The following is a 25,222-nucleotide window of genomic DNA, read 5'->3' as shown; positions in this document are numbered from 1 at the left end:
CTTTCACCCAGGACATCATAGCACACAACATGTTAACATTTGATTGTATAGACTGATGTACCCTAAATGCTCAAATTAAATGTAAATGTGAAATGGGATGGTCAGTGAGCAAGAGGTGAGTCTCGATGGATTAGAATATCAGGATGATTGGAGGGTATGGGCTGAAGTCAGGCAAAGCAGCTCCTCTAATAAAGCCCTGCCTGGGTAATAGCAGAAAACTGAAGGTTTACCTGGGGCAAAAGCAGAGAACCACATCTTGCAACCAGTAAAACAGATGAAATAGATGCATCAGACAGAGGTGTGTGTTTGTATGTGTGTGTGTATATATGTGTATGTGTGTAGTGGGAACAGGGTATGGTGTTGAAAAGGAGGATCTAAATTAAAGACTGCTTGTTTTCAATTTTTTTGCAGCAAATCCTATCAAGAAGAAAATATTATTATACAGCATTCCTAAGCCTAATTTTTTTATTCTTTGCCACCCCCAAAATGAATGCTATTACTCTGCCTGCTATATTCAAGGAGGGTAATAAGTTGTTAGCACATTTGTAAGACATGATCCTAGTGCACAGGAAGTTAGCAAGCTACTTAGAAGACAAGATATAACAGAGAAGAAATTATCTTATCACTTAAATTGCATTTTTACTTCAGTTTTATTTCAGTTAACAGTCGAATGAGTGGGAAATGATCACAGGTGATGCTTACACGAGGGGGAGAGGGAGGGAACATAGGAATCAGTTCCCAGAAGGACATACTCCTTGTCAGTTTAATTCCACTGGCAGGGTGTCATGTCAAAGGTGAATGTGGCTATCACTTTGAAAGGCATGCTTAGATGGGTCAGAGTCAAGTGGGAGAGGACTTATATTCTCCAGATGGGAGAAAAAAAGGCATTTTTGTAAAGTAGGGGAGCTGGAGTCCTGGAAAAGAAGAGAAGGAGAGAAGACCAAAATATCAAGTTGGGCCCCAAATGGCAAAGCTCTTACCTGCCAGCCTAAGGATTTTGAATCTTTAATAGCCGTGCATTTCCTGAAGAATATTTCTGAGCAATGTTTTGGTTACATTTGTGACAATTGAGCTAAAAAAAAAAAAAAATGGATGACACTTTCACTTTTCAGGTGATCTAACAGGTTTAGCGAAATTATGCAGTTTTCAATATATTCATGGTCACCCAGATAGCTACAGCATAAAATACTAAAGAGAACTATAGAGCCTGAGAATTCAAAATGATAGCCTTGAACTTTTAAATATCTATCATATGAACATACTAAATGCATCCAATGAATCAGCAACTCACTCTGTAAGGAGGGCTATGTGCCTGACTTAAGGTCCATCATTTAGGCTAGAAAAGAAAAGTACCTGGGAAAATATAAAGTCCAAGTGTCTCCGCTGACCTCGATTACCCAAATAATGTGTGCAATGTTACCCAGCCAAAGCGTAACAAAGATGATCTGTTTTCTACTGGCTAAAGGTTTGTGAGATGGCATTGTTTTTAGGTCGACTTTTCTCCTTATCTTAGAGTTTTCAAGCCTTTAGAATTTTCTTTAAAGGTAAAAACAAAAAACCCAGAACAATTACCCCATTCAATTATAAAATCACTGACCCTTTGGACAGAAGCAAGAAACAGCAGGTTCTGCCTGGACCCGAGTTGCCCTGTTCCACCAGCACAAAGACTTTGGCAGGAAGATCAGTAAGTGATTAAATCCGAGGTGGAGCCTAGAAAAATAAATGCTTGGGCAAATGATTTAACAGTGTTCTTGAGGGGCAGTGAGACAGCTGAGGCTGGGCAGAAGTGGATGCTATCGGTTTTCCCGTCAAGATCGCCTCATTTAAAGGACCAGTGCATAACTTAGAGCTAGAAGATGCAGGTTGCTGGAAGCAGTTATGGCTGTGACTGTTATAAAGGGCTATGAAGTGTTAGCAGGATCACATTCCGCCTTTATCTTGAGTGTGATATAAGTGGAGATTCTAAACAGAGTTAGTCAGAGCTGTGTGTTTTCTGTAAATACTGGAGTAACTAGCTTTTAATCTTTTAATCTACGTATGAATTGGATAAACAGAGATGTGGTAACCTTTTGAAAAAATGTTACACTTACTTGTAAGTCTAGTTTATAGCTAAATACTTTCCCTCCTTCCTAGTCAGTTAACCTTATTTATTCGTGTGCCCTTGGGTTATAGACTACCATCACTATGGAAACCCTGTAGTTTTACACTTTATTGAAAACAAGGTATTATGTTCTTTCTCGCTATCTCCCCCAAGTCAGAAATCCCCCACTTTTAGGAACTGTTGAAAATAAAATATAAGCAAACAACCAAAAATAGCCTTTGGGTGATGTTTCTCTTCCAACTTCAAGAACCTGGGCATGCTGAGAGTTATATGAAAGCAGGCTTACTGCTTTTCTCTGTTTCCTGGTAATTGAAACTCATGAGCAAATTATACAATACTCTTAATTCAATCTAAAACCAAAAATTTGGGTGGCCAACTGATGTGGCTGTTTGTAGAACAGTCCTCCTCCCCCCGAAAGAGCCAACTCAAGGGGGATATAATGGTGCTACGCATGCTGCTCAATACTCAGCACACAGTAGGTACGTAACAGCTCTTCTCTGACTGAACTGAAGCCTTTTGCAGGCTCAGGAAGAGGACAGAAAAGGCAATCAGAAGGGGAAATTGGCTTGATTTGCATGTTTATACAGCTATACTCCATAGAGCAACATGAAACCAAAGCAGCTGCTGACAAAATGAGAAAAAAAAAGAGACAGAAAATTTCCATGTGTTTTAGTGTAAACAAAACTGAAAACATTTTTTTTCATTGAGTTTTTAAATTGAATTTATAGACTTTTTAAACTAAGGACTTGTAAATTACTGAGCCATATTTCATATAAAAATTTACGTCATTCAAGCTGTAAGACTAAACTTGGCCATTGGGCAAAGCTGTTGTGATACAACAACCAGAATCACATAAATAAACAGCAAATAAAATGATGGAGGCAAAGAAATAAGTCAGGTTCCCTCCCTGATATTTTTTTCTAGAGTTCCTAGGTAGAAAAAGAGTCACTTGGCTGCATTTGAATTCTTTTCAATGGCAGCCACTGACCCGTTTGAATATAGCCAAAGTGTATCCGTAAGTTACCTGTAAGTTAGAATTAGCTGTCTCTTTCAGGCTTAGAAATAGCGCTGAGTCTAAGAAAGTTGAGCACCTCACTTCTTTTCCACAGAAGACAAAATTTAATGAGTGATTTGGAATTAATTTTATAATAAGCTCCAATCCACTGGGAATGTTGCCACTTCTAAAGTGCATGCTGTGTGCCAGCTGCTTCACATTCACTGTCCCAGTCCTCCAAGAGTTCAGTATCACAGCTGTCATTCACCACCTTAGAGAGCAACTGTAAGTTCTACAGTGGCAAAGGGACTTGGCCTAGACCACTGCTTCCCGAACTTTCATGTGCATCACCATCACCTGGAGGGTTTGTCAGAAACAGATGTGCTGGACACCATCCCCAGAGTTGCTGATTTACCCATCCAGAGGCGAAGCCTGAGAATTTGCATTTCTTACAAGTTCCTGGGTGGTGCTGATGCTGTTAGCCATGGACCACTTTGAGAACCACTAGCTTAAACCCTATAGGTCATAACTGGCAGAGGTAAGATTAAAAACAAGGTCTATCTGATTCTAAAATGCATGCTTTTGTCACATTGATAAGGCATCTGTTAACCCTTAAGATTTCTCTGCTGCAGAGGGAGAAGAAATCACTGTAGTAGCTGGATGCAAATGAAAGAGGAACTAGAGCTGAAACCTTGGAGTTTGAGTTTTCCCTATGTGTCATATACTAGCATATCCACTTAATTTACCTGGTCTTTAATATTTCCATCACTAGAATAAGAATTTTACTACCACTTCCTTTCATTACTCACACAGAGTTGTTTTGAAGATAAAATGTGGCAATTGCGGTGGCTCACGCCTATAATCCTAGCACTCTGGGAGGCCGAAGCGGGCGGATTGCTCGAGGTCAGGAGTTCAAAACCAGCCTGAGCAAGAGTGAGAACCCGTCTCTACTATAAATAGAAAGAAATTAGTTGGCCAACTAAAAATATATATACAAAAAATTAGCCGGGCATGGTGGCGCATGCCTGTAGTCCCAGCTACTTGGGAGGCTGAGGCAGAAGGATTGCTTGAGCCCAGGAGTTTGAGGTTGCTGTGAGCTAGGCTGACGTCATGGCACTCACTCTAGCCTGGGCAACAAAGTGAGACTCTGTCTCAAAAAAAAAAAAAAAAAAAGTGGCAATTGACTTAAAAGAATTGTTTAACTCCAAAGTACTACCACAATGGTATTTGTTATTCTTATTAGGAATCGAATCAGAAAAGGGGTAAAGATGAACAAAACAAGAAAAAACAAAATGTGCTAGGGGATGATCTGATCTTTAGCTGAGACTACGTAAAAGGAAATGTCAAACACAACAAAGAAGTTTATTAGGCTCTTCAGAAGCTTACTCATCTTTAAGATGAATGTACTAATAGTTTTTAGGGTAGGAAAACTGCCAAATTTTTCCAATAGTATTTTTTAACTTAAAAAGTAAACATCCTATTTCTTTCTTCAAGAGGCATTCTTTTGATGAATGTTGAAAACCAATTACTAAAAAAAATCATTTTCTTTTTTTTTTTTTTTTTTTTTTTGAGACAGAGTCTCGCTTTGTTGTCCAGGCTAGAGTGAGTGCTGTGGCGTCAGCCTAGCTCACAGCAACCTCAAACTCCTGGACTTGAGTGATCCTTCTGCCTCAGCCTCCCGAGTAGCTGGGACTACAGGCATGCGCCACCATGCCTGGCTAATTTTTTATATATATATCAGTTGGCCAATTAATTTCTTTCTATTTATAGTAGAGACGGGGTCTCGCTCTTGCTCAGGCTGGTTTTGAACTCCTGACCTTGAGCAATCCGCCCGCCTCGGCCTCCCAAGAGCTAGGATTATAGGCGTGAGCCACAGCGCCCGGCCCCAAAAAAATCATTTTCATGTAGTTGTTTCTTGAACAGTAAAAAATTAATGTTAACAGCTTTTTTCCTTAGGCAATATAGTATTATTCATAGAACTCTGAAAATATTTTACTTCTAAAATGATAATTTTCTTATGCTGATTACTGGCTTCTGTCTGTTGCTATCTCTGAAAACATAAATTTAATTTCATTGGTAATATATGTTCTGAACCACTAAAATACAGAATTTGCTATGCAAGACATCATGAACAATAATTTAGCAGGTGACTTCATATCACTGTTAGTCTTCATTAACTATTATGATACAAAAGTAAACATTAAGATGGCTTTTATTTTCTCATGAAAATTCTCATTTTAAATATTTTTATATCAAAAGCAGCATTTTTAACTAACAAATCAATATTCATATAAAATTCATATTATCTTGGATTAATTAAGAAGTGACTTTTTATTGAAAAATAAGAAACATCTCAAGCACTGTTGGGTTCTACTTTCATCTACATTTCCCCCTTCAAATAAATGATGTCACGGTATAGTATTTGGTATTAAATCCAACAAACTTCCACATGTCATTAGGACTATAAAGAATGATTGCATTTTCTCCCTTCTGTGAAGCATTTGTCTCCTTAGATTTGATATTATACTTGCTCAGTGAAGTGACATCTTATTGACTCGTGTTGTTAAAGTTGTTTGTGTTTATCACTTTTGATGAAAATGACAAACTCCTGTGCTGGAATATCTAGGGTTCTGCCCAATATATACTCTTCTCTCTTTCTGATTTGCTTGTTTTTATTCTGTAAATACCTTGATAGAGAAAGAACAATTAGTGGTTTGTGTGCAAAACAGAAAACTTCAGTAACATCAATAATCAGAAGCACAGAGCAGGGTTGTGATGGTAGGATTTGATTCTCTTTTGTCATCTCACTACTTGAACATCTCTCAGGATTTCACTTTGAGTTATGCACAGAGGCTTCTTGACGGGTGAGGATATAATCCAAATTATGTGTTAATGAAATTGATTATCCCTAATAATCACACAGATATAAATTTATGGGGAATAGAGGTTCTTTAGAGGGCATACACTAGTGGTTAAAAACACATGCCTGCACTATAGAGTAAGACTGCCTGGTTCAAACCCAGCTAAATTACTTATTAGCAGTGTGACCTTTGGAACACCACCTCTCTGTGCCCCTGTTTCCTTCTCTATAAAAATGAAGTTTGTCATGAGGATTGAAGGATTCATATTTTTAAAGCACTTAGAATGGTACATAGCATGTGTTTAGCACCCCGTGTTCGTGAAATTAAAATAAAAATAAATTGAAAATATAATTTCTGCTGTGAAATAGCATATATTCCTTTGTTATTGGTAGTTGAATGTTTCCTAAGTTTCTCCATGTAGTCTCATGAAAGCGTTCATGAAAGATTCAGAAGTATCTTCTTTTCTTGACATTGGTGACAGAACACTTAGGATGTGGAAACAAACCCTTCAGTGAAATCATCTGTCATTATGACACTACCTTCATGACACCAAGAAAATATCGAGTCTTTGAAATACACAACATCTATGCAACTAGATAGTACTGTGGGAAGAGAAACTGAGGCAGAAGATTAAAGTTAAAAAGTGGATCAAACATAGTCTAATAAGGAAATAGAAAACAAATCTATAGATGGTGCTGATAAGAAAGTAGTTTTCACAATATAGGTTTGGCATAACAGCATAACATTTTGAGGGTCTATTTCCTGTCTTCTTGTTTATCATTATTATTAATGATCAAGAAATTTTGCTACTGTTTCTTAATGTATGTCTGTTATTTTTTTCAGCTTAAGAGAAGGATAAGATATATGAAATCTGGACAAACATTGTCTACGGAAAAGTGGTTGGTGGATTAGAAAAGTAGGCATAATTACATGAACAGAAGAATCTGGGTTAGTGTAGGGACTTGGTTGCTATCCATTCAGCACCACCACTATACCAAATGAATAAGACAAATCTATCAAAATATGTAGAATGAATTGATTTCCCAGTGTTTTGCTTTTAAAAATAGAGGTAATCTAACATAAGATAGCCAAAATGAGACTCTAAAACAACATTAAAATATTTACACTTCCAAAGCTTGTTTGTATGCAATAATCTCACTTTATGTTGGTAAAAGAGGCAAAGCAGTTGTATTATAGTACACATCCAGGCAAATTAAGACTTTCTCCTACCGTTCTGTGAGCTGTTTGATGGCAGGGACTATGTTGCAATCATTTGTTTTTGTTCTGAAGTACACTGTATGATTCGTAAGTACATAGCATAGAGTGCACTTACACAAACCTATGTGGTAAGGCTTACTATATACCTAGGCTACAAATTTGTACAGCATGTTACCATTAATATACTGAATAATGCAAACAACTGTAACACAATGATTAATATTTGTATATCTAAACATAGAAAGGTATAGTAAAAATATGGTATTCTAATCTTATGGGACCACTCTCATATGTGCAATCCATTGTTGACTGAAATCCGATTATGTGGTGCATGACTGTGTGTGTGTGTGTGCTTGCATGTGTGTATTCTCCTATTAGTTGTCCTTCTTTAATCAAACCCTGACTAGTCAAGCCTATTAACTATGTGTTGAGGAAATTTATAAATGAACAAGGGAAATATCTTCATTTTATAGATGAGGAAACTGGTGAGGGAGCATTACTTACTGTCAAATAATAATGGATGTACACTGATAAAAGACTGAAGTTTTCTGACTGTGAGCCTGGAGTTCTTTGAACTGATCCACAATGCCTGTGTTAGTCTATCTTACTCATCTCCCAGTATCCAAGGGGACTGAGTCTTTGTAGATAAGTTCCTAATACTACCTTAAGCACACCATCCACGTGTGAAAATATGTTCTGACCACAGAACATATGTTTATGTTCTGTTCCATAAACAGAGTGGCACCAGGTTACTGTAAATGTAGTTTAGGATAATATATCACAGGGAATTGGCAATTTCAGAAGAAAAAGAGCCCTAATAATCAATTATCATGTTCTTTGTGTTAAAGATGGTTCTATTTCTTGGGGAAAAAAACCCATCCTGCATCTGAACCAAAGAGTCTTCTATAAATAGGGAAACGTCACTAATTAGTGTCTATCTCTTCTCTGTTCTCATTTCCTATTAAATTCTCCTCCTTTCCCAGCATCAATCCTAAGTGAAGAGAAGTAGTTCTGTCTTAGAACTGCAGTCTCAAGTGATATGGGGCCAGAGGAGTGAATACTAAAAGATAATCCTCCCATGTAAGATACTACTTCAGTCATACCCACTTCTGTATTATATTTTTTCCCACTCTGCTTTTATCCTCACACCAAGAACCCTACATTCTGAATACTGAACTTCTCATATTTTTCCAAACCTGTTAAGTTCTTTATAATCAGGCAGACAACTCTTCTTCCTTGAAGCTAAAACACAAGTACTGTATTACTTCCATGGTAAAGTGTCCCTGGATTTCTCAGGCACAGTCAATTTTTCTTCTGTTTCCTCCTTTGCTAGGCTTTGACTTTCCCATAGCAAGGAACTGGTGGATTAATCTTTATAGGCCTGGTCTCCAATAGGATGTGTCACAGTGCATCTACTTAGAAGAAAGGAGATGCCATTTGTTCGATTCATGCAACCAAAATGTGAAAGGAAACAACATTCTGTCTACTGAATGGCAACATGGCTATTGAACGCTATTATTTTGATGTTTAAAATAGCCAGGTTCATAATATGGTACTAATGGTATAGCAATTATTATGGTATTACTTTGTGCATGATTAATACAAGCACTTATTCACATACACACACAAGGCATGGTAACTCTGCACAATTAATGTCTCAGGGACACAGTTTTGGACTTCTCTTCTCACCTTCTAGTTCAACTAACACCATATCCCTCTGCTTCTATTGCACAAGCTGCTCCCACACATCAAAAGCAAATTCCATGCACAAGTGGAAAAATGGTACCCCCTGTTTACACCAGCAAAAACAGGGATGAGCTAACACAATTGTGCAGAAGCACATGAAAAATATTCTGCCTACAGCAATATAATGCATGAAAATGTTGTTCTGATTTCTATAGTAGTTGATTCTTGTGAGTGTAAATCACAGTATATTTTGCTTTGTTTGGTTTTGTTTAGGTCTGCTTGTTTGTGATTTGCTTTGTTCAGTTTTGTTTCTATAGCTTTTTTTTTTCTAATTTCGAAATATTAAGGAGGTGCAAATGTTTTTGTTACATGTCTACCTTTTATAATGCTTAAGTTGGGGCTTTTAGTGGCTCATCACCTCAATAGTGTTCATTGTACCTGATAGGTAGGTTTTTATCCCACTCCCCTTCTCCCTTCTTGATTTCTGATGACCTTTACATCTCTTTGTGCCCATTGATAATCTCCCAATTATTAAGGAGTGCATGTGGTGTTTGTTTTTCCATTCCTGAGATACTTCACTTAGGATAATGGTCTCCAGTGCTACCTAAGTTGCTGCAAAAGACATTATTTCATTCTTTTTTATGTCTAAATAGTACTCCATGGTATGCATATGTGAGTCTGTGTGTATATACACAGCAGATTTTCTTAATCCACCCATGAATTGATGGGTACTGAGGTTGATTCCACACCTTTGCAATTTGCGAATTGTGCCACATTCAAGTGCAGGTGTGTTTTTGACAAAATGATTTCTTTTCCTTTGGGTAGATACAGCAGTGGGGTTGCTGGGTCAAATGGCAAGCCTACTTTTATTTCTTTGAAGCATCTCCACATTGTTTTCCTAGAGGTTGTACTAATTTACAGTCCCACAAAACAGTGCACTCTCCTAGACATTGGCCTAGGCAAAGAATTTATGACTAAGACCCCAAAGGCAAATTCAGCAATAAGAAGAATGAATAAATAAACTTGATTGCATTAAAAAGCTTCTGCACAGCAAAGGAAATAATCAAAAGTAAATAGGCAACCTACAGAACGGGAGAAAATATTTGCAAGCTATACATCCAATAAAAGGCTAATATCCAGATCTACAAAGAACTCAAATCAGCAGGAAAAAACCCCAAATAGCCCTATTGAACGGTGGGCAAAAAGCATAAACTAAGTTTTTCAAAAGAAGACATACAAATGGCCAACAAGCATGTGAAGAAATATTCAACATCACTAATCATCAAGGAAATGCAAATTAAAACCACAATGAGATATTCCCTTACTCCTATCAGAATGGCCATTATTAAAAAGTCAAAAAACAAAAGATGCCAGCATGGCTTCAGACAGAAAGGAATGTTTTTTAGCTTTTAAATTCCAAGTGCAAATGCAAATAATCTTATCTTTAGCTCGATATTGTTATCTAACATGGTTAAATAAAATTTTAGTCATGAGGAAATGAAACTGCCTCCTATTCCCATAAAGGCTAAATATGAATATGTGTAGCTCATAAGTCTTAGATAATTTGTTCAAATTGGCCACACCACTTTCACCTTGGGTGTGAGATCTAACCACCTACACGTTGGCTCAATTCTGGCCTCAAGAAAAGGCAAGTTACAAAAGAAGCAGACTTCTTGAGGTAATAATCCTGGTGTACAGCGCGTAGTCTCTAATATCCAGGCACCTTCCAAAATTTTAGTTGCAACTCCTAAGGGGATTTTACCTTCTCAGTAAACTCAATAATATATTACAAGGGCACTGGACGATCACTATGGCTCATTCCTGTAATCCTAGCACTCTGGATGCCAAGGCGGGAGGATCCCTTGAGGTGAGGAGTTCCAGACCAGCCTCAGGAAGAGCAAGACCCCATCTCTACTAAAAATAGAAAGAAATTAGCTGGGAAACTAAAAATAGAAAAAGGCACATGCCTACAGTCCCAGCCACTCAGGAGCCTGAAGCAGGAGGATTGCTTGAGCCCAGAAGTTTGAGGTTGCTGTGAGCAATTATGATGCCATGGCACTCTAGCCTGAGCAACAGAGCAAGACTCTTTCTCAAAAAAAAAAAAAAAAAAAAAAAAAAAAAAAAAGGCCAAGAGCACTAAAAGGACAAAGGGTGCTAATTGGTGAGAGCTGTTAAGCTCTTGTTCAGCTTTCCACTGTCCCCAAGATGTTCTTTTGCATACAAGAGATCCTTCAGTCAGAGATCTACTGAACAATTTCTGTGGTCCAGCCGTTAAGCCAGGTGCCTTGTTTTGTGAGTTTGCTTTGGATTATTTTCCCAAAGTAGAGACAGAATGTCCTGAATTACCCATTGTTTGGATCAGTTTCACACGAGATGAGAAGAGCACATAGTTGTGAAAAGACTGGCCAAGTTTGTGGGTGAGTAGATATGTTTCTGGGGCAGAGCCAACTAACTAATCAAGTAGTAACCAAACCAACGAATTTTGCCTCCAAAATTCCTTTCACTAGTGCTTCTCAAAATTTTCCATTAAAAAGAACCTCATGAGGCAGGAGAGAAATGAGTACATTACCCTCATCCATACCCCAAATCCTAGGGATCTAAGGATGTAACACAAAGGGTTGTGCCCAAGTTTAAAATATTCCACAGCCTTATGATTTTCTCTTTAAAATGAATTTTAGTCTTAAATTCTTCTATGCATAGATTCATACATGCATTACAAAAATAATTATTTAAACTGTTTATCAGTTACATTACTTAATTTTTTTATTTCCCATCCAAATTGCAGTAAATTAATGCATCTAAAATGTACACCATGTTGATCCTGTGCCTTCTCTTGTCAAAGGTAGTACTTACACATGTGACAAATGAACTACATGAACATATAGGAGAAAGTATATGATAGCCAAAATATATGATGTATATAGTGAGTTTCATGAATGAGGAGACAGTGCCACTAGAAGGCTTAACTGTGGGTATCTTTAAAATAACTCGTTCTTTAATTAAAAAAATAATTTTCTCTTTGCACAAGTAGCATTATTAAAAAGCTGTAACACTGATAATGCCATGTTAAACAAGTGGATGACTCCAGATTCGAATGACGGTATTTTTAGGCAGATCCATCTCATGGAACTTCAAACTTATGTGATTACTAAAATATGGTTCCTAATTTCTTTTACAGAAATGGAAGCTTGAAACTTAGTGTCTAATGACTGGATGGAGAAATATAAGCGGGGTGAAAATGACCTATGTTTCTATGATGGTTAATTTTATGCAGCACCTGAGCTATGTGCCCCATTGTTTGATCAAACAGCAGTCTGGATATTGCCATGAAGATATATGTTGGGTGTGATGAACATTTACATTCTGTAGACTTTGAGTAAAGCAGATTATCCACCATAATGTGGAGGAACCTCCTCCAATCAGTTGAAGGTCTTAAGAGCAAACCCCAAAGTTTCCAGGGTATGGAGTTGTGCTTCAGGGCTGTGACATAGAAATTCTACCTGAGTTTCCTGTCTGCTGGTCTACTCTGCAGATTTGAACAGAATACTGCAACATCAATTCTTACTAGAATTTTCAGCCTTCCTTACAGATTTCAGTCAGCCCCCATAATCATTTGAACCAGTTCCTTAAAATCTCTCCCTCCCTCCCTGTCTTTCTCTCTCTTTCCCTCTCTCCCCACCCCCACCCTCTGTCTCCTTCTATATCCTATTTCTTGTGTTTCTCTAGAGATCCCTGAATAATAATCAAACTGTAGGGGGGAAAAATACAATCATAAGAGAACTGTCAGAGTTAGCTTCCGGCAGCAGAAAATCTTGTGATAGAGGTAATAGTAAAACCAATATTTTAGTGTCTAGAAGTTGTTACTTCCACAAACACACCCAGAACAACACCAACATGCCACAAACTTGGCCTTCATTCCCTTCCTGGAAAAAAGTCCACTTGGTTGGTATGCTAATCATATTTTATGCTATCATGATACTAGATCGTTGCATTGCTCTTAATTATTTACAGACCTGCCTTTTTCTGCCAGACTGGAGGCAGGGACCAGGTCTTTGCTATCTTTGCCCTCGGACCTTCTAAGTACAATGGTACTCAACAGATGATTATTGACTGCATGAACACATTGTTCTGCTTTAAAATAGGATATAATGAAAAATTAAAGTTTGCCAAAATGAAGTATATTTTTGTCATATTTGCTAACCCATACTTTTTTCTTTTAAAAAAGAAAGATAACTGAATATTTTTTTCAGTTGAAAGAACACATCGTATGAAATATAATCTAAAGCCATGTAACCATTTGAAGCCTTTAAAACCATACTCATATAAGTAAAATAAAATTAGGACTTGAGGTGATATTTCAGGGATATGTTAAATTAAAAATCACCTTCTTTATATGAAATTATTGGTTAAATCTAATTTGGGGATTTTTTTGTTTTTACCTAGATCATTGACTTTTCTTAATTTTCCTTTATACCTGTGGACAGTTTCAGATCTAGTTTTAGGAAGAGGTAAATGTGGAGCCAAAGTAACTGAAAAAGTTGCATTTAATAGTGAAAAGCCTCTATTAAAATTACATGTATGCTTCACATCCGAATCCTTGATTTTAGAGTGAAAAACCCTGGAACAAAATGAAGGAAAAATCAGATCTCATCTTTTCATTTAAAAGAAGCTATATGAAAAATAAAATCATCCACCCCTTATGTTTAGCAGAGTGAAATACCTACAAAGCCCAGGGTACATATGACCTAAAGAATGATGATAAAAAGAATTGTCTTCCAAATCTGCAGAGGCTGACCAGGTAAGAATGCAAGATGGAACTGTTCTTGCATAGGAATCCTTCATGCAATACATTTCAGAGTGTAGACAAGCCATTTTTTTTCTCCAGAAGTCAGGCTCTTGGGCCTAGACACTTGAACCAAAAATCACCTATTTGAGTTTATTTTAACTTCAGTAGATATCTCATACGGAGATGAGCCCTTATTACCATGGTCTCCAACAAAGGGACCATTTGGAGATGTCGCAGCTAAAGGATGGACTCACTAAAATATGAGAAAATAGCACATTCTAATCAGGAGAGAAGCATGTGGAGAAAGATTTCTAATTCTGTTTATTGCCCAAGAAATCTACTTTTACTTCGTAGTTGCTGGTCTGTTGGCAACATCTAGGATAAGCCAGAGAGGTATTGGTCTTGGTGTTGATGAGATTTGTGTGTTCCTTACAAGTCTCATGATGACAAACATACCAATAGCCTCAGCACCATCTTGGCATTCAGACACCTTGTCACTCACTCCACTAGGCAAGCTAGAGGAGCCCTGCCTTCACTTACTCTCATGCTTATGTTACTTCTTATTCTCACATCTGTATTTCATTCACCGGCATATCCCCTGCCTGTCATCCACGATACTCTTCCTCACTGTCTCTCTATCTATTTAAATCCATACCTCTCCTGATCTTTCCTAACGTCCCCCAAACCTTCTCTGACATGTGTAGCTTGCAGAATTCTCTCCGTCTTGGAAAAAAATATGATGGCACATCCAGGTGACCTCAGATACCATCACTTTCTCACTCTTAAAACTTTGCTTCAGCCCTACTGGCTTCCTTGCTATTTCTTGAACATGTCAGGTACACTCTGCCTCAGGGCTGTCCCGTCTACCCTACTGCTCTTCTCCAAGGCATCCACATCGCTCACTCCCTTACCACCTCCAGGTCATTGATCACATATCGCCCCCTTAGTGAAGCCTTCTTTGACAATCCTATTTATAAATGTAAACCTCTGGAAGGCAGCTTTGAAGATGGTTCCTAATGATCCCCATCTCCTGGTACTCATGTTCTTAATCTCCTCCCCTTGAGTAGGAACTGGACCAAGTGACTCACTTCTAATTAACAGAATATGGCCAGTGAGCAGAGAGCACTTTCAAGACTAGGTTAGAAAAAGACTCTGCCCCTCCTGTGCTTACTTGCTTGCTTGCTGTCATGAAACCAGCTATGGAGGGGCCCAAGTGGCAAGGACCTGAGGGAGGTCTCTAGCCAACACCTAGTGGGGAACTGAGGCCTCCCATCCCACTGTCCATGAAGGAACCAAATCCTGCCCAAACCCAGGTGTTGTGAGGACCCTTCCCCAGGTGAGGCTGAAGAGACTCATAGTCCCCATGGACACTTTAGCTGCAGGCATGTAAGAGACCCTGAACCAGAGCACCCAAGTAAGCCTGGATTTCTGTCCCCTGTCAACTGCAATATAGCAAATTGTTATTGTGCTAAGCCACTAATTTGGGGTAATTTGTTACATGGCAATAAGTAACTAATATGATACCTTCACTCTCTGTCACCCCACAGTTCCCTATCTGATTTTGTTTTCCTCCACTTTACTTATCACTGTGTGACATGCTGTTTATTTTACTTATTGACACAGCCTCTCTCAACTTCTGCCAACATATAAGATTCCTGAAGGCAGGATTTCTTTTGTCTTTTTCATTTTGTTGATATATCCTTAACATCTAATCAATGCCTGGCACAGAATAAGTAATCAACAAATATTTGTTGAATACACGAAAAATTAAATTACTGGTTGACAATCTGTTTTTCCTCCCCTACTAGTCTTAAGTTCCTCAAGAAAGTGGTTTCATCATAAATGAACAATCTCCCATCCAATCCTCAGACTGTAGAAATATTTTGGTCATTTAATAAATATTTGCTGAGAGGATCAATCCATAAATAGTGAAAAATATCTCTTGCTAAGTACAGTACCAGCAAAATCAGGGAAGTAAGCAGATAACTCATTCTCTCAATTTCAATGTCTTACAGTGGTTAAAGACTTGAAACGATGGTGGTAAAAAAAAGAAAAAATCAGAATTCTAGAGTTTTTTTTTCACAAACAAAACATAGATATTGTCCTCCTACATCAAACTTATTTCTTTCTTTCCCATTATTTCTTATTTCTTTCCCATTATTCAAAAAAATGGTAATAGTGGGAAAAACAAGTGTTTTTTCCCCATTATTCAAACAAATGGTAATAGTGGGAAAAACAAGTAACATTTCCTCCATTCTGGAAGAAATGGTTTTATCAATGACTGTCATGTATCAATGACACAATTGTATATGCTCAGAAAATAGCAGTGCCAGTAATGACCTTAGCATAATAAAATAAATCAGAGTGGATTCTTGAGCCTAAGTTGCTGGCACCCCAATCAGTTTATTAAAACCAATGTCTGTGGAGAAAAAGTCACTGACCGGTTCATAGGGAGAGGATATTGGTGGCCCACCTGTATTCTCAGCCACGCCCACACACAAAGATCACATGGAAGATCTTTGTGGAGCTCTTCTTTGTCCTTTGTCCCAAGCCTAACACCTCTCAGCATCCGTGTATTAGAAAACGCAGGGCATTGTGTTGTAGTGGGAAGTGAATGGAGTTCAGACAAGCCTGACTTTGAATCTTAGACTCAGAGAAGTTATGTAACTTTTCCAGGATTCCCCAGACAGAAAGTGGAACATCTAAGCTTCATCTTTAAAATGAATATAATAGCTCCTTTACCATGGTTGAGGTGAAGATCCAATGAATATAATATTTAAGCATCCAGAACACAGTAAGCGCTTAACTACTTATTTTCTCTCTCCACCTAGAAATAGGTATAGTCCATGTGATGCCTGAAATAATGAAAATTTCCACTCACTATTTCTAAAGTTAGATTTGAGGTCATTTTTCCTAGAACTAGAAAGTAACATAAAATACATAAGTATAAATTTCATATGGGACAAAAGCAGAACAGTTTGTTCAAGTGGCGGGTTTTACAAATTTAACAAAGAAAACACATGGACTTTTTTGGTGCCAAATATTTGCTTTTAATACCCTTTATATATCTATCATTTTGTCCCAAATAATACTTTTGCCATTCCTAATTTTCAACTAATTTATAACTACATCTTAACTTGTACTCACCACTAACCTACATAATGGCAGAAACATGAGTTTTTCAATCCCCTTGAAAACTCTTGTTCTCTCTGAAGTCAAAATTCTTATTTAGAAAAACACCTTAACATAGCATATTGAGTGCCCTTCCTTTGCCAGTCTTTTCTTCCAGTTTCAAATGTCATGCTTTGTTTTGTATGAGACTAATGTCTTGGATTGATCACAATTCTCATGTTCTAAAAATAAACTTAAGCAGGATTACATCTATCAGTCACCCAAGTCCTCTCTGCCTCGCTCTCTCCTGATTTGTATTGAACTCTGGACCCTGTTCACTTTTAAACTTCTTTTTGGCTTAAATTCAGGAATTCCTTAAACGTGTTCTACAAAATAGCTGTGGTTTAGGTACTTCATGTTACTTTATTGGTTAAAGTCTGACACAGAGAGTAGATGATCTATATTTCCCATAATAAAGGGACAAAGATAAAGTCAATATATTCTTTTCTTCTTAAGGTTCCGGCTCTTGCCTAGCTATAAGGGCACTATTCCTCAGAAAAACTTCAGTCCTATTTTTCTAAAAATCTTTTCAGCCCATACAACTGCTTAAGAGTGTAATGAACATGATCCAAATTCATCCAGTTTATGAAAATGTTCATGTTTACCACCTAAATCTACCAACAAGGAAAACAATTCAGTTTTCTATGTTAGAGAATTCATAACATCCAGAGAGCAAAATCTTACAAGTCTACACTTGTCTGAATAAATACTCAAGAACAAAAGTTTTAAGATTTTAATAGGCAAGAAAAAAAGGGATTTAGAGGGATTAAGCTGAACACAACAAGAGAAAATGCTTTACTTCCAATTCATGTTAAAATAAGTTTAGAAAAATGGATGTTTTATTTCCTCTCATATCATTACATTCAACTCAAAGACAAAGTTAATCTATCTTTCTTCAAGTTTTTTTGGGGGGTGGGGTATAAAATATATATTTTTCAAAGCTTGCCGTTACACATTCACAAATGGATACAGAATGTAATAATCTGGCTTTGAAGAAAACAGCATAAAACTCCATATGGTACGAATATGATGAAGTCACTTTTAGATAGTTACATACATGATAGTGGATAAGGACTGTTTAGTAGACTCTGTAAACACCAATGTGAGACCACTTTTGACTAAAGCTTCAAAAGAAATGAAGGAATATGACACAGTTTGACTCCTACTTAAAGTACTTGGATAGGAAATGAAGTTATCTTAATTGCATTTAATTCAACATTGATATTTAAATTGCTGGACATGGAGCATTGCTGCTCTGCAAACAAAGAGACCAGTAAGAAGCAAAACACAGGCTGAAAGACTTTGTATAATTGGGAAAATAGAGCAATGCTTACCTTTATTCACTCTCTCCATAGAGAATCTATGAGCTGGGTGCTCTCAGCTGGGCAATGGTAAGAATGGTTCTTTAGTTAATAATAAAGGAAAGAACAGGTTCAGATACCAAGAACCTGAGTTAACCATTGACGTTGGTTTATTCCTACAGTTCCACCCTGGGAATCTACATAGGTAGCCCTTGACATCTTACAAACCCAGCCATGGCCAGTCAGCTGAGACAGTGATTACTTTACCACTTCTGTAGCTGTGGAGGAGGTACAGGGTGAAGGTCATTCAAGTATAACCTGACTAAGTTTTCACTTGGTCAGGGACACAAAGGTAGAAGATTTCCTGGGCCGGAAATATGTTCAACAATGCCAGTAAGTGGATCAAATATTTACAAACAGGGTTGTCGCGAGCTAAACCTATGAAAATTCTCATGCCAGTGTTCAGACTTTGCCTGAACTTTTCACCAGAACTCTTTGTCTACGTCTTAGCAGGTGAGGGTTGGGATTGCGTGCCAATGAAAACTGAAGGACAACCAGCAATGGCTGAGCATCCATTCCTTTCTTTATTCAACGTGGCCCCATTTATCTTGTGCACAGAGTTCCAAAAAGCCCATGCACAGCTGATGAGCCCTCATAAAGTGGAAGACAGAGATTGCCACTAGGAGAGTCCTCCTTCCCTAGCCCCAGGAATCAGAGTTGGAAACTGAGAAGGTAAATAAAATGCAGGCTGTGTTCCAGGTCTCAAATGTACAGTCTGGTATTTTCTTTGCCCAGCAATAGGTCATAGTGGGTTAAATAAAATGTTCAGGTGGTCATGGGGTCAAGCTGGCTCACTGGAAGGCAGGAAATTGAGTGATAAGGGAAGAGGAAAATTTAAAAATGCTACAGTCAAGTGAAAGGTCCAGAAAATGTGAAAGGCAGCCATGAGGAACTAAAGAAATAAAAACTGTAAGCTCTTCGGAACCTGGAGGAATTGTATCCAGGAGAGCTCAATAGGAGCTATTATGGGGCCAAGCTATTAGTATTTTCCTTTGCTCCACAAGCACTGGTAGCCAGGGGGGCTAGAATTCCACATCAGGCTTGGTTAACCCTCCAAATTTAAGGGGCCTTTCCTAGGTTCTGATGATGGTTGTTTGGGGTTGTTTGGTTTTTGTTTCCATTTTTGAAAGCATGGATAATTGAGGGAAGTTAGATTGGATTTCAATGTTGACACTGTTGCTTACTAGTTGCTGCATGACATGGGAAGCTGCTTAACCTTTCTGCATCCCAGTTTCTTCGTTGTAAAATAAGAACAATAAAAACAACAACGGTGATGACACCTACCACAGATAGAGAAGTAGGGGTTCTAAACTGTTAACCATCTTTAAGGTTTTGACATTCCAATGGGAGCACCTGTTTTGCAACCTGCTACAGGAGGATACCTGTGGAAAAGTCTGAACCCTCCAAGGGATATATCTTTTTATTCACCCATAAATTGTCAGGGAAGCAGTGGGTACACAGTTTGCCTTTTCTGTAAAGAAATTTGAAGACTAGGTGAATGCCTACATTTCCATACCAATGGCAGCAACATTCACTGTGGTTTTTGGCTTGGTTGTTTACTGAGAGTTATCACTTACACTGCCTAATTACCATCTGGCTTGAAAGCAGAGCTCCCTTTGTTAGTGCTCCCTTTCAGAGGACTTTAAAGAGCATGAGGATCCACAGGACTCCCTCTGTTCTGCAAGGACAATTTCAGGAAAGGTAGTTTTGTTTGGGTGAGTGAGTGGATTGGTCTGGGAAGATGAGGCATCTAAACATGGTGTAAAAAAAGACCCTGGGGAAGAGCAAGACAGGAGGCAAGATGGGGAAATTGGATGGCTTCCCAACTCCAACTGAGTCAGATCATCACAGCGTGGCTTCATTCCTTTGTTTGAAGTAAATTCCCAGAACATCAGACACACCCATACTCACATCTAAGTAGAAAAACACTTTCTAAAGCCAAATAGAAACGATATCTGGATTGGCTTTTCTGTTGCATGTCTTTGCCTCATCAATCTACCTTAGCTGAAAATTAACTTGCTGCAGTTCAGCTCTTGTGAACTCTGATCCTCCCTGAAACTCGGAGAGAAACCGAGGCAAATTGAAGGGGCATATTTGCTTTAAGATTTGTCAACCTATGAGATGATGAAAGAATTCACTGCTTGAATGTAAAAACTTTAAGTGATAAATAATTATCCTTTTCAATAATCTGTACTTTATGGCTGTTCCATGATTTTAGTTATGGCCTAAGAGGAGTTTATATTGTACAAAGGGGCTGCGTATTGTATGGAATTGAAGTATTACTACTCTAGCTTTGGCACTAGCAGGTGGTGGCCTGCTTCCAGTTTTTGTAAGGACTGCAAACTAAAGATAATTTTTATATTTTTAAATAGCGCAGGTAAAAGCTAAAGAAGAGTAATATTTTCTGATGTGAAAATTATATGAAATTCAAATTTCCATGTCCATAAATAAAGTCTGTTGGGACACAGCCACACTTCATTTACATGTTGTCAGTGACTGTTTTCATGCCACAGTAGCAAAGTTCAGTGGCCTTCAAGGCCTTGACAGAGACTGTGGCCTCAAGGCCTAAAATAGTTAGTATCTGGCTCTTTACAGAAAAACGTTTGTCAACTCCCAATCTAGCTAAACCCTGTAAGTCTCTGTTCTCCAAAAGCAATGTTCCTCTTTTCTGATCAATGATTTTCCTCTCCAGGTTAAGTTCAAGTCAAATGCATTTCTATAACTTAAAATCCTATCTTTCCTTCAAGATTCTTTTACTCTCTTGCCTACTAGAAGCAACAATTCATAGTTCTATTTTAAAACAATATTTAAAAAAGAACAAAATTTTTAAAGGCACTATTCATTCAATCTATATATTTAACTTTTTGTTTGCACATTGTATTTCCTTTGCCAAAATTTAAATACTAGTAGCTAGGAACTGACTGACTGACTCAAAGATCTAACTCATCTGTGGGTCCAACAAAGTGTCCGGAAGAAAGTTAGAACACAGCAGATACTGAAGAATGAATGCTTTTTCTTAATTAAGCAAGGATACCATCTTTTGGGAATAAAACTTTAAAAATTAGTTTTCTGACTCTTTTCTGAAGTTCACTGTCTTAATGAATGCACCTATCCTTGTTCATCTCCCATCTTTCCTGAAGCCCAAGGTGCTTTTGCTGCCCAGATACCCCACCCAACATCGTAATTACTAGGTTGTACCTAGGTTGTCCTCTCTCTTCATGATCCCAGTTCTCAGAATTTTCCTTCAGAGGCTCTCTTTTCCACTTGAAGAGCTCTGTGTGTCTGACTGGGTTCCAAGACTTCTAGAATACATAGGATAAGAGGCAGAGAGAAAAATAAAATAAAATAAAAAGAGCCAACTTGAATTTTCTTCCTTGAGGAGGAATCCAGGTCAGCATTGTCATAAGGTGATGCACAATATTTTAAGAATTATTTAAATAAAATTGATGAAATTGGCTGTTTCATGTGAAAGAGCATTATATTAAATCACGCTAATAGGTTAAAAATTGAAGTATCTTTCATAGGGGAAAAATGGGAAAAAATACCATTGAAAACCTCTCTTGGATGTTAAAGTTATACATTTATTGTAGATAGCATGAATAAGAGTACAGATACAGCAATAAAAATTAATGACAAGCCTCACTTTCCTCTGGAAAAATTATTTTTAGCCTTTTCCCCTATTGCTTTAAGATAAAATTGAGAGTCGATTATTTACAATTTTGAATCTTGCTTTTTAAGCTTTGTCAAGGAGCTCTTGCCTTCATACAAAAGAATGCATTTCTAACCACGGAATTTCCAACATCCAGGAGATGGGAGCCAAGCAGATCTTTGGAGCATGTGTATTGCCTTCTTAGTGCTCTCCAGTCTTCCCTGCATTTACTGATACAGTTTGCACAGTGCTGGGATTAACTGAAACCATGCCTTCAGACACCTGTTTGAACTATCATGCATGCACCAGATGTGACCCAACATTTGAAAGGCATCCCCAAACGTTAGGTAAATCCCATTCCTCTGCAAGAAGTGTGTATAAGTTGAAAAGTTGTCACACTCCCCAAGGAAGCACGCTCTCCATGGGAATGGGAATTGTATCAAATGTGGCTGATATAATTTCAAAAGGTGCTCTCATTTTAAAAACTATTTTGTTTTGCTTAACTCTGCTTTTACCTATTCAAGGGATGTCAGGTAACTACTTCAAGCCTCTAAGTGACTTCATTATCACATTGATTATTTCATTGGGAAATAACAAGGGGAATTATCTACCTGCATCACTTTCTCAATTCTTTTTCACTTCTCATACACAGCATAACCCCTGCCTCCCCAATTTATGATCCTCTTGCACTCATTCAGACCTCAGGAATGAATTGTAGAACTGAAGGTCCTTGTTGCCTCCTTCCCTTCCAAGATATTTTTCTAATGCTTTCCTTCCCCCAAAAATAAGAATTAAAAGTGATATTTCTTTTGACAGCTGGTAACTAATCCCACCTTAGCAGGAAGGAGAACAGGAAGCCAGCAAAGGAATTTTCCATTCCTGTCTCTTTTAATTTTTCCCCACATCAGGTACTTTTCAAAATCTAGACATTTCCCGTGAGTCTGTATATCTTCTTGTTTTGTCTACCAGAGTCACGTGTTCTTTAACTTCTCCCGTGCTACGGGAGAAACCTGACTGAGCCTATGTTTGTATTTGGAGGAGGGGAACTTGAGAACTTTTGAATCTCCAAAGGGACTATAATTGAAATGTGATGCCTTTGCTTATGAGAACTGGCTTTTTCCTTTTGTAAAGATAAAGTTCACACAGCCAGCGAGTCCATCAAACCACAAATCAAAACGTCTCTTATGGTAACAAGAGCCACAACTTTGATTCCTACAATAAGTCTCTTCTGGCCTGCCTGCCTGCCTTCCTCAACTCCTTCTCTCCCTCCCACCCTTCCTTTATTCCTTCGGTTTTTTTCCCTCCTGTTTAATTACTGAGAGCTCTTTGTATTTGACTATGCTCTCTAAGCCCTCCAAAATCTAGATGATAAGATGCAGAAGATAAAAGAAAAAAAAAAGCATCAACTTGAATTTGTTTTTTCAAAGGAGCAATCCAGTTGAGTATTTTCGTAAGATTATTGTCTTATGAAATGAAAAAATGAGTACATTTAGTCAATATTTTAATAAACGATTTTAAAAGGTGATATTATAGTTTCTTAAAGTTAGTGGCTTGTACAAAAGATACCTGAAAGGTATTTATATAAGTTGATGGCATTTCAAATGAAACAATTTATCTCAGAGGATGTCTACTATAATGTGTTAAATTCCACATAAGTAACTAAATGAAGTAGACTTTTTCCTAAAGGTCAGTCTTACCCATAAGCGGGAAAATTGGATTGAAAGGCAGTAAGTTTAAGTAGGAGGGGTAAAAAGTGAGGACTGAGTTAGAAGGAATAAATTAACAATGAGTGTTGAAGTCCGTGGGTAGAAGCAGAACTGGGGAGAAGAAAATGGAACAAAATGTTCTTATAGTATTTAGCAGGTGATAAAGCTAAACAATATGAGAGAAATAAGGAAACAAAGAGAGTTCTGAGTTTTCATTGTCAGAATTATTCTGAAGATTCTTAATGAGAACATTCTTGATTGGCATTGATTAAGTAGAAATAGCCAAGTATAGGGGCAATATCACTAGAGAAAACATTAGGAAATTGTATCCTGTTTCTGAACTGACAACTAACCAGAGGCGTGGCCCTTGTCAAGACATTTTATTGGGGGGAGGGGGTCTTTGTTTTCCAGTGTGCAAAATAAAAGAGTTGGACAGTTGGATGCCCACTATTATCTCTTCTAAATGAACAATTTAATTATTTCTTTTGTCCATATTATAATGAAATAAAACTAGGTAAATAAAGGCAATGATTATATCTTTTTATCTTCTACAGTGGATACTCAATGTTTAGCACAGTGTGTAGCCCATAATATGTGCTCAGTAATATGTGTTTAATGAATAAATCTACAGAATATTATATATTCATGCAAAGGCAAAAGAATGGATCAATTCAGTTTTTTTAAAATCAATCTAGCAATTTGAATACTTAGCACAGGTGGTTGAGTTAGATTTACATAAACACAGTCTATGTGACACACAAAAAATTATAGTTCACACCCTTATAGAGTCTTATAACCGTAAAAGTAATTTGCTATTAGTCAAATGTACATGTTTTCATCAATTCAGTCTTCAAAATGGAAGACTTAGATATATTTTTGTATATCTTTTATTCCCATTAACATCCTTAAAGGTTTCGTCTTTTCTTTTCTTTTCTTTTCTTTTCTTTTCTTTTCTTTTCTTTTCTTTTCTTTCTTTTGTTTTTTCTTCTCTTCTGTTCTCTTTTCTTCTCTTTTCCTTTTCTTTTCTTTTCCTTTCCTTTCCTTTTCCTTCGGTGCCTTATACGAATGGCCTTACAGGTTTCTAATACTGCATTGAATAAAATACAGATCTAGTTAGGGTGAAATGAAAGAAGTTACTATGAGATTTCACAAGCTCTGAAATCTTGCGTTTAGCCATAGATTTGTATAGTGCTGTTTGGTAATAAAATACTAATACATCTTCAATTTTTGTAGCCCCCAACAAGTTGACTATATTTATAATGCCCAGTTGTTTTAATATCTTATAAAGCATGATCCAGCTTAAGAAGGAACATATTTCACATTTCAGTTATTTCCTCTGATTTATACATAGCATGAAAAAAATGAATGACTCAAAATTCAACATAACTGTGTAGACAAACCACTCCATGCAATTATTTTAGGAAGTTTGTTTTGAATTCATGATTTCTTTTATCCTGATCTATAGTTCAAAAGACATAATACATTCTCTCTCTCTCTCTCTCTGCCTTACACACACACACATACACACACACCCCACAGGCACACACACCACACTATTGTTTCAAATTTATGTATATTACAGATTAGTGGAATAATATGAGATCAGGTGCATATATCTTTAATTCACATTAAAACATTAAAACCTTTCCAGATGTGGTGTTAATATAATGCTAAAATATCAGGATGGCA

At 37.3% G+C, this 25,222-nt stretch overlaps 1 protein-coding gene across 2 annotated transcripts in view; it reads right to left on the bottom strand.

Moving 5' to 3' along the window:
• Positions 1 to 18,250, bottom strand: part of KCNJ16 (potassium inwardly rectifying channel subfamily J member 16) — a 54,506-nt gene extending 36,256 nt beyond the window's left edge. Inside the window, exons 1-2 of one of the 2 annotated variants that reach the window (XM_012747451.2) lie at positions 18,152 to 18,209; positions 981 to 1,072 (exon numbers count right to left, since the gene is read on the bottom strand). The gene's annotated coding sequence lies outside the window, so the exon portion shown is untranslated. Of the gene's footprint in view, positions 1 to 980; positions 1,073 to 18,151 lie in introns of both variants that reach the window. The other variant, XM_012747450.2, reaches the window with a different exon arrangement.
• Positions 18,251 to 25,222: the final 6,972 nt, after the last annotated feature.

Source organism: Microcebus murinus, chromosome 18 (assembly GCF_040939455.1).
Source record: "Microcebus murinus isolate Inina chromosome 18, M.murinus_Inina_mat1.0, whole genome shotgun sequence".
Taxonomy (NCBI): domain Eukaryota; kingdom Metazoa; phylum Chordata; class Mammalia; order Primates; family Cheirogaleidae; genus Microcebus; species Microcebus murinus.
Note: the sequence above shows the minus strand (reverse complement) of the source record. Positions and strands in the feature narration are given on the sequence as shown.